Source organism: Taeniopygia guttata, chromosome 2 (assembly GCF_048771995.1).
Source record: "Taeniopygia guttata chromosome 2, bTaeGut7.mat, whole genome shotgun sequence".
Classification (NCBI taxonomy): domain Eukaryota; kingdom Metazoa; phylum Chordata; class Aves; order Passeriformes; family Estrildidae; genus Taeniopygia; species Taeniopygia guttata.
The window spans coordinates 120,051,313-120,061,112 of record NC_133026.1 but is presented as its reverse complement, the minus strand read 5'-3'; the positions used below and the strand labels follow the sequence as shown (position 1 = coordinate 120,061,112).

Genomic DNA, 9,800 nt, shown 5'->3' with positions numbered 1-9,800 from the left:
AGGGAGGAACAGGGTGGTATCAGAGAGCAGGAGGGATCAGCTGATGGGCCTTACCTCCGTTGACTGCTGTGCTCACGCTAAATTGCACCCACAGCAATCTTGCTGTGCCATTAATACATTGAGGTCAAAGAGACGACAAGACGCATAATTAACTTAAAAGAATCTTCTGTTTAGACAGCTGTATTTATTAATGCAAGTGCAAGACTTAGGTTTGCACTTTGGAAGAGATTGTGACAACTTCTTAATGCGGATAATCTTAGGAATGAAAATTCTTAGTGTTTGACATGAACCAGCTGGACATAAAAAATGAGATTATTATGCATTAATGGTTAATTAAGCAGATATTTTATAAGTTTTATATTAGAAACTGACGGGAAGGTGGATCAGACCTTGAAATTACCATGATGAACAACAACAGGACCAGGTTGCTGAGTGTAAGCTCTGCTCAGTGCTAGCAAAATTATGTTTGTTTTTATCTGTGTTCAGCACAAATCCAAAACACAGCTCTTCACTGAGCCCCTGTGAGGAAAATTTAATCTGGCCCAACCAAAACCAGCACAACACCCAGCCCTGAGTGTCCTTGAGGAGCCCATGATATGTGGACAAATGGATTTCAGGTATTGCCTATCTCTTTCCCTTAACACTAGTGAGAGCCTGAAGTATTTTAGAAAAGATGCCTATCTCATAGGTATTTTGAGGGCAGATGACTTTTGTGCTGGGTGAGCTTGCAGCAGCATGAGAGATGGTACTTTAGTGTGGCAAAAAGCATGTTTTTATTCTTATGAATGAGGTGGAAAATCACAGTAGGTCAGTTAAATTCCTAAACCAGTTTTTTCTTTCTCTTGCAGGGGTTTCTACCAGTTCTGTCTGTGATGGTGGCAATATTTTTCTTCCTAGTTTTAGCTCCTGTAGCCTCGTCTCCAAACCTGCAACATGTTTATGCTTTCTTCTTTATGCTGAGAAGTCTTATTGTTTATCTGCCTTTTATACGTTTTAAATTGCATTTTGCATTTCTTGATTAAACTGCTAACTACTTAGAGCTCCTGCTAGAAATCTCTCCTGCTGTTGGATCTGCAGAGGGCAGATGTGAATAGTGTTTAATCCCAGTATAACTAAGAGCCAACAGAGGATTTTGTTGAACTGAGAGCATAAAAGGTACAAGTTACATGTGATATACATGTACATGTATTGCATGCCTTTATACGTGTATAAATATATATTTATAAAAGTATAGGCATTAGCATAAGGAGTTAGTATGTATATATTTTTGTCTCTATGTATACATACCTATACATAAATGTATATGCATGGCAATTTAGTAAGTGCAGAGTCTCACCTAAACTTGTAAAATCTGAAAAATGCTCTGTCTTGCCCTAAAGACAGTTAAAATAACAAATAAGACTAAATTACAACACAAGTACTTATCAGTATGATCATATAATAAATGAGTAAATACATACTTAACAGCATCATTATGTAAATATACTTTTGGTCTCCAGACTCCATCAATGTGGATTACTCTTGGTTTGTAGTTGCTCATTTATTAGAACTTCCAGTTTAAAAGGCTTTAGTCTTCATCTGCTAATTTTTTTTTAAATTTATTTTTAATAAGAATCTTTAAGAAGCATAATAAAATTGACAGATCTTTTTTAATCTCCCAAAAACTGTGCATTTTATCTATTTTAGAACAACACATACAAATTCATGATGAAATCTTAAACTATTTTCTTAATTTTCTTTTTGGTTGCTTTATTCTTTATTTTCTTTTTGGTGTTATTGGGAAGTAGGAGGCCCCTTCCTCGCTTTTTATATTTTGTTTATGAAAGCAAAATACATTATTTTTTCTTTTGATAAATAGCCCATATTAATTTCATACAATATTTAATCTTAAAAGCAAAGAACCATTGCACAAGAAACATCACATACTTAGGTGATTAATATATGCTAGTATTTTTATAACTGGAATAGAATTACATATGTAAAGCAATTTTTCAAAATTTTCAATGAAAGCTCAGCAATACAGCCAGTAGATGGCCCCAGCCTAACATCTTCTTTGCACAGTGGTGCTCTGGTTTGCTGGATGGGTGGAAAAGTTCTTGCTAGAATCCTCAATGCACTGATGTATAAAAAAATAGGGATCAGAATGATGGATAAATATTTTATTCATAGCTGCCCAAATTATAGGGTACCCTTCCATACAGCTGGGAACCAACTGAATGTTAACCTGAACATTTAAGGAGATTTGACTTAACACAAATGAAAACAAGTGTGTGAAGAAAGTGCCTTTTCTCACAAGTGGTAAGACACACAGAATGAAAATCTGAAGTAAAATTTAGAACATTTAAAATGCTGTAGGGAGTAAAGTCTGTGTAAGTGAGAAGCTGAGCTGGAGATTGGATCCTGCTGAAAGTAAGACAAGAATCAATATGTAATTTCACTCAATATTGCTATTGGACAAAGCATTTCTCTTGCTACTTAAATTTTAAAAATCACAGGAGGCAATGAAGTTTTCCTTTAGTAATATTTTAAGAATTGAATTCTACTGAGTCATAAAAGGAAAGAAGGATCTTTACTGTGAGCAAAGCACCAACCAGGGATTTATAAATGCAGGTAGTGCCTGGCAGTGCCACAGATTTTCAACTAATCTTTTTCAAATAATTTATTAAACCCATATTTTGATACGGAAATAAAAGTAAAATTTATAGGGAACAAAAGGTGTATGTGACAATAATATTGTGCTGTAGCCCAGATGGTTAGATAAAGCAAGCATCAGGGGGAAGTTGCTCAATTTGATGTGTAATTTTTTACATCTTGTTTATGCACTGATTCCATGAATTGTTGAGTACCTAGTGAACACATATGTCAGGATTTGTTTGGGTATTTTAGAGATTCAGCAGTTTCAATATATGAGGGAACTAGAAAGTCCAAATTAAATGTAATACGAAATAAAAGTGTATTCGTGTATCCATTCATGCCATGTTTTAGATGGAAACAAAGTAAGCAAAGCCAGAATTATTCACTGTCTTTGGATGCCTTGGACCTAGTACTTCATAGAAATTCATAACTATAGACTACCTATAGTCCTCTAGAATCAAATTCCAATAATACCAAAAGAGAAAAGACGGACACGTTCTCGAAGTCACTATGGTTTAGATGAAGAGCAGGTATCCTAAATCTCAACTTCTGACTGTGGATAGCTGCAATTCCTTTATGATCTAAAATCTATGAAATGTTACATTACAGCAATGAGATCTAAAGATTCTACAACCCAAGCTGAGAGGATTTACAATAGAGTATAGAAAATTAGGATAACAGAATTAATGACATTTTTTTTAAATTATTACCTAAATTATTCCAGTATGGTCTTGGATTTTATAGAGAAAGGGAAATTTGAATTTCTCTGGGCAGTACTTAAATTCCTTAATCTGACAACTGTTCTCCAAATGCTACCTTATTCACTATATCAAATTACTCTTCTACAGCAAATGAGGGATTGGCTACTTCACATTTAGTATCTTCAACACAAACTGATAACTTATTGCCAGATCTAAGTGAGACCCTCTAGTTCAATTACCCGAAAAGGTATTTTTACAGCTGAGATGAATTAACATTATAAGTGCAATCTCAAATATTTTTGATCTCCTGAATGAGTCACTGATATTCTCTTAAATGGCTTTTCTTTTGCATGAGTTTTTTTGAATGTGAAATCACAAAGACGCAAATACAGAATTAAATTTATAAAGATTTCTTATAGTTGCTGGAACATACCAGATTTTCAAACACTAATTGTAAAGAACCAAATTCAGTATTTTAACTAATGTTAATGACTGTAGCCGAGGGCAATTGAATATGTTAATATTAGAATTTGTTTCAGTGACACTAGTGGGTCTCAGCTGCTTTCCTACTTAAACATGCCTCAGAAAATGCTGTATAGAAGTGTGACTGTTTTAGTTCTAGAATACATCAGACATTAACTTAAATTTTTGATTTTTTTTTTTACCTGTGACTTAAAAATTCTTTTAATTCATACTTGCATATTTTATAGGTTCAACCACACAATAAATAAAGATAAAATGAGGATTTTTTTTTTCAATACTGTACTGGCCCAGTTTAACATGTAATGTCCCTAGCTGTTTTTTTTTTTCTTCTTATCACAATATTTGTGTGTATGTCTGCATTATCTTTCTTTTGTCCTTTATCTCCTTAAAAACACAGCTTAAAAAAAGAAATTATTATCAGTCCTATTTTCAAAAACTACTTGTACCTATACATCATAATAACTCCATGTGTGTTGACTTCTCTAGAAAAAAAATGCAGTGGCAAAACCCAGCCACTGTACAGAAGAAATAAAAAAAAAAAATCCTTGGAAAAATAATGGAACAATTAATATGAAATGAATCAATAAATAATTAAAAGTGAATAGCAGAATTAATTTGTGTTTATGGAAAGTAATCTGTATCAGGTCTGTATTGGGTCCGGCTGAGACAGAGTTCATTTTCCCATTGCAGCCCTTGCAGTGCTGTGCTCTGTATTGGTAGCTGGAAAGGTACTGATAACATACCCATGCTTTGGCTACTGCTGAGCTGCACAAACTTCAGCTTTTCTTTCTTTGCTTGGTAAATGGCCTTGTTATATTTTCTGTAATACTGGTTGCTTAAAGGATGAAGAAAATTGGGATTTAGAGGTCTGTTGAAGCTGTAGACTTCGACAAAGTTTTACACCACCATAAATCAGTCTATTTTGTTTTGCAGTCCTAGAACAAAGTAAGTTGTTTTTTTTTTTTCATCATACAGAGCTACTAAAATGAGCCTTACTAACAAGCCTTTGTGCTAGGCATACTGTTGGCTAGGGACTTTTTTTTGATGGCAGAAGAACATGCTTTTATTCCTGGCAGCAGGAGGTAAATGCTTGCATTGGTTGGGCTGAGACCTCCCTATGTGCCACTATGTATATGATGTATATGATGAATATTTATTATGAGAGTGATAAAGTTGTGCAGAGAACCTGTGGATGCCTCACCTGTGGAAGTGTTAAGGCCAGGCTGAATGGGGTTGGGAGCAATCTGGCCTAGTGGGAGGTGTCCCTGTTCATGGCAGGGGTGTTGAACTAGATGGTCACTATAGGTTCCTTCTTACCCAGGCCGTTCTATGATTCTGGGATTGCCAAGTGTTGGGCATCACGTGCCAGCACAGTAAAGTCCCACCAGGGACTTAGGGGTTGGGCATGGTCAAGCTTGGAACTTTCAGGGGGCAGTGCCAAACAGCCTGACAAACATTCCATAAACGTTCCACTGCAGTTGGTCAGGTAGCGTCTTCTGCTTGTGGCTTCTCTTAAGGTTTACAATTCACAGATTGTGCACAGGAGGATATATTTGTCAGGTGCTTTGTGTGGAAAGATTTTGGGCACAGACAGTGGTTAAATTGGCTACCAGTGTCTTCCTTTTGGGATTGCCAGTTGCAGAGAGGTCTTCACACCAGAGCATCTTTGATATGTGGGCTGGTTTCTTGTGAACTGAAATGGTCACTTCATGTTGTGGCTTTCAGTAGATATTACCTTGCCCTCTAAACTGATCTTCTTGGCACCAGAATTGCCTTCATGTTTAATTAACTTTTCTTTCATGCTTGCAAATAATTTTATATTATCCTGTTGAGTTAAGAAATGGCAGAAAGTTCAATACAGGCAAAGTGAAGCAGTTCTAGCCTGTCTGTGACTTGATTCTCTTTGCCCAAATTGACACTGTTTTCTGAAAGGTTTTCAAAGTATATCAGCAGGGAGATATTTTTTCTAGCATATATATTCATGGCAAATCAGCATGAGACCTTAATTCCAGTTAAGAAAAGACTAAGCAACCTGTTGTCTGAGGATGACTGAGCTAAAAATCACTTAATGCTATTGTGCTGAGCAACTTAAGTGCTATGAGAAACTGCCATAATTTCTTTTTGTTATCTTCAGATGATCTTCAGAATTCTTTCTTTTTCCTACTAAGTGGGATTTTTTTGTACTGTGTTCAGCAAGAAGGGGAAATTAACTGAAAACAATGTATGTTGGCAAATCCTCAAATACTTGTTTTTAAACCTCTATAAAAAAATGGAACATTTGACATAATTTTTAAGTAGTGTTGAAAAACTTGGTGCAGTGTCGATGACTCTTGCCATGTGTACACTATATTAAAATAGTGTGCTAACTACTTGTGTTGTTTTCAGTGGGGTTTTTCTGTACTCACCTGTCCTTGCTCTTACATGTCAACTTTGTATCTTAGTACTGCAGAGGCAGTCTTGCAAAGAAAAGGGATGACATGGAGAAGACAGCTAAGAAAGGGAGGCTGTGGGTATTCCACTACCCAGAAGTAGATAACAAAATAATTTACTATTTTTCTATATGAATGGCATTTCATGTAAAGAAATTATTTACTTTTAATTTAGGTGAAAACAATTTTTTGCAAAGCTTAGTGTAGTCTAAACTAATATTTTATTCATGTTCTCCAATTATAATTTAACATCTTACTATTACAGTCATGCCACAGCTATGTTCTAAGGTGGAGGAAATACCTTCTTCAGAAGACATGAAAGAGCAGTGATATGATGAAACATGTAATATACTATGCTTGCTGAATTGGCTTGTGATTTTTGAATGGATAAATAAAATCCCCATCTTTTTACAAATAGCTGTCTCAGGGCTTTGGTTTCATTCAAATCTTACTAAAAAGGGAATTTACTGATACCTGCTTTATCTGTGTTTGTTCTTGTGCCAGCTTTGCCTGTGATCTCAAGTAGTCCCCTGTCCCAGGCAGAACTCATGTTGAAATTATAGACGCTGATCAATAATATTTCCTTGTCTTGGTTTTGCTCTATTTAATGAAGTTAGTCCACCATCCTCTTGAATGCCAGGAACTTTGTTTTCTAAACATATCCACAGCCTGATTTCATAGTTGCTTTTGGTCAGATTCCTCTGTGGTTTGTTTCAACCAGAATTTACCATAGTACTTTCTAAATCATCTCTCAAATGCCAGTGTGATTTTTTTTTTTTTCTGCTAAGAATTGCTTTGTCCTGGGTTTTACCACACTCTTGGATAATTAACCTGGGACTAATTGATACAGTCGGTTTTGTATCTGGCCAAGTGTTTAAGTTTCAGATCGACTAAACTTTATTTTAGAGTAGAAATCCTTTTATTAATCCTGGGTTCCATAGTGGTGTTTCTATTCCCTCTTGCTCTGTGTTAATTTAATCTTTTGCATGTATGGAGTGCCTTGAAATTGATACTATAAAGGCACCAGATATTCCCACAGGTTTTCTGCTTGTTTGTGTGATTTTTCCTGTTTCTTTTAATTAGAAAAGTCTAGATATGGAAACAACTGGTGAAGAAACAGCGGCAATCCAGGTAGCATTGTAAGCTACTTCTGTTCTAAATTTCCTTGACTATACCCTAGCCAAAAGCTTTTTCTTAAGCAATTGAGATGGACTTAACTACTAGGTATTTTTCATCTATTAAAAAAAAATCTGTGTTGCTCTTGACATTAGAAGCCAAGGCCGCAGATTCTAGGGCAGTACTTATGGATTTTCAGACAGAAAAGTCCCAAACCCTGGTGTTTTTCCAGAAAAAATACATGCTAAAAGGCTGTGGACAGGCGGGAATACCTGTAGTGTAGGGCATTTTGAATATATCATTATTTGCAGCAGTACTTAAAGAGTTTAATGTTGTGTGCAGTAATTTCATCATAAGTAAGTGAAACAAAAGGAAAAAAGCTTTGCTTTGTTGAGTGATATAAAGATACATTTGAAAGTAGGTTTTAGGCACAGTTTTTCTTAGGAGCTAGTTTCTTGCATGGAAACAAGATTTTTTAAATGGAAATACATGCACACACTCAACTTTAAATTTCTTACCTTCATTCTGCCAGTACCTTTTCTTAAATGTTTGTATCCTGTGCATTTTTAGTTTTTGGGATCCTTATTGTTTTCCAGTAAAAAATATGACCTATCTAGCCTTGAAAGAATAGTAATTAAAGAGACTTTATATTCTTACTCAAGTGTTTTACAGTTCTCGTTAAAAATCAGATGTGTGTTTTTTCACTTCTACTATGCATTGATTGAAACTTCCCCTGAACTTAGAGATGGGTGATACACATCCTGTTTTCTGCCTCTTTGAGTATCCCACTTTATCTTAAACTTGTTTGTGACATTGTTCTAAATTCTTTGCTTTCAACAGAACCTAGAAGATGTGATCAGATTCTTCAGTCCAATCTTCATCTGTCTCAGAGAGAGATTCATGCAAAGGGAACAAAAGGTTTGTGTATGGTTAAGTGGCAGTTTTTCTGTTTCAATAGCGCTATCACATGATGCAATAATGCTTTTGAGGGGTTTTGGACTAGTAGCAAATAAAATTATTATTATTATTATAACTGTAGTAGTCTGAGAGTATAAAGAAAACAAACACTGGCAGTGGTCGGCTATTCTTTTTACTAGCCATCAGAACTTATTTGAAAATGCAGTATTTATGGTCATTGATAAGGTGATGATGAGGGTTGTGGCCAAGATTGTGTAACTGAAATTAATTTGTTCTGTAACTGAAGCCAGAATCTCCCTGTGAAAACCTTAGACTGTTTAATCTTGAGAGATGCAAGTTATTTTCTTAAAACCAAAGACAATTTAGTTAGAGGGAGAGCCTGCATGGAAGTTTTAATGGATTTTTTTTTAAATTGCTCAAACCCTGATTCTGATGTCTTTTGGAATCAGTTCATGTTTCTGTATGAAACTATCCTTAAACCAGAAAAATATTAAATGAAAATCTAATTTATGAATTGCAATAGTATCTACAAAGGGGTGTCAGATAATTTAAACAGAGCACGGAGAGTGCATTCCCTTGCTAGATTGGAAAACTTTGTTTAGTATCATTGAAAACAGACAATTATGGAAGGAAGGGGTTTTGAAGTAAAATTTTTAAATAAGTTTAAAATGTTGATGTTTCACAGAGTGGCTGCATGATGCTAAGTGAAACTCGATTTGTGTGTCTGAGAGAGAGAGACTGGACAAAAAGAGTAACTCGAGTAAAGAATTTCTTTGCACACTAGTGATGCATTTTACCTCCCTAAGAAAAATTAAGTATTGCTGTCACAAGGAAAATCACATAATGTACTTTGAAATCAGTTTAAATGTCCAATGATCTGAAAACTTTGTCGGTTTCAAAGTAAATGCTTAGATAGTGTTCACTTAAATTTTGGTATTACATAGAGTGCATTTTTATTTTGTACTTGTTTGAATCTTTGCAGACAGAGATATGGAGTCCTCAGCAGTAATTCTCTTTCCTCTTCTTCTGATGATGAGAATTTTGAAATACAGAAGTATGAAGGCTGAGCTGGTTAGTTTTGTTCTGAGTACACTGCCCTGACCCGTCAAACTGAACTGTTGTGTGGGTATTTGGCTGCACAGTCCCACTGTGGGATGTAAGAGCTGTTACTTAACCCAGCCAAAAGAGTAGCAGATGTACTGGTGGGGACTGGCAGGATTTCTAGCAGAAGCAGAGTACCAGTTTGTGAGAAAGTAGGCTTTGGTAGTTTTCCTGTTCACGGACCAGCTTATTATTTTGTGGAACAGGGAGAGTATGTACAAAACAAAGTGCATAGGAAAAAACTTTAATGTCTGTTTTCCTATTCATCACTCATTTTTAAACTTGCCTTCTACTTATTTCTGTAGAAATCCTCATGACCAAACAACATCTTACAGGCCACGGTTCTTACTAATTGAAGAGCCGGGATCTAGGCAAGCTTCTGATTTGGCAGCTGCAGTGATACATTCCCTGGAAAAGT

The 9,800-nt window shown here is 35.4% G+C and overlaps 1 long non-coding RNA gene across 1 annotated transcript; it reads left to right on the top strand.

The window, feature by feature from the left end:
• Positions 1 to 181: 181 nt before the first annotated feature.
• LOC116807883 (uncharacterized) lies at positions 182 to 9,800 on the top strand. The gene is made up of 2 exons (XR_005979191.2): positions 182 to 617; positions 849 to 9,800. It is a non-coding gene; the product is annotated as an uncharacterized lncRNA (long non-coding RNA).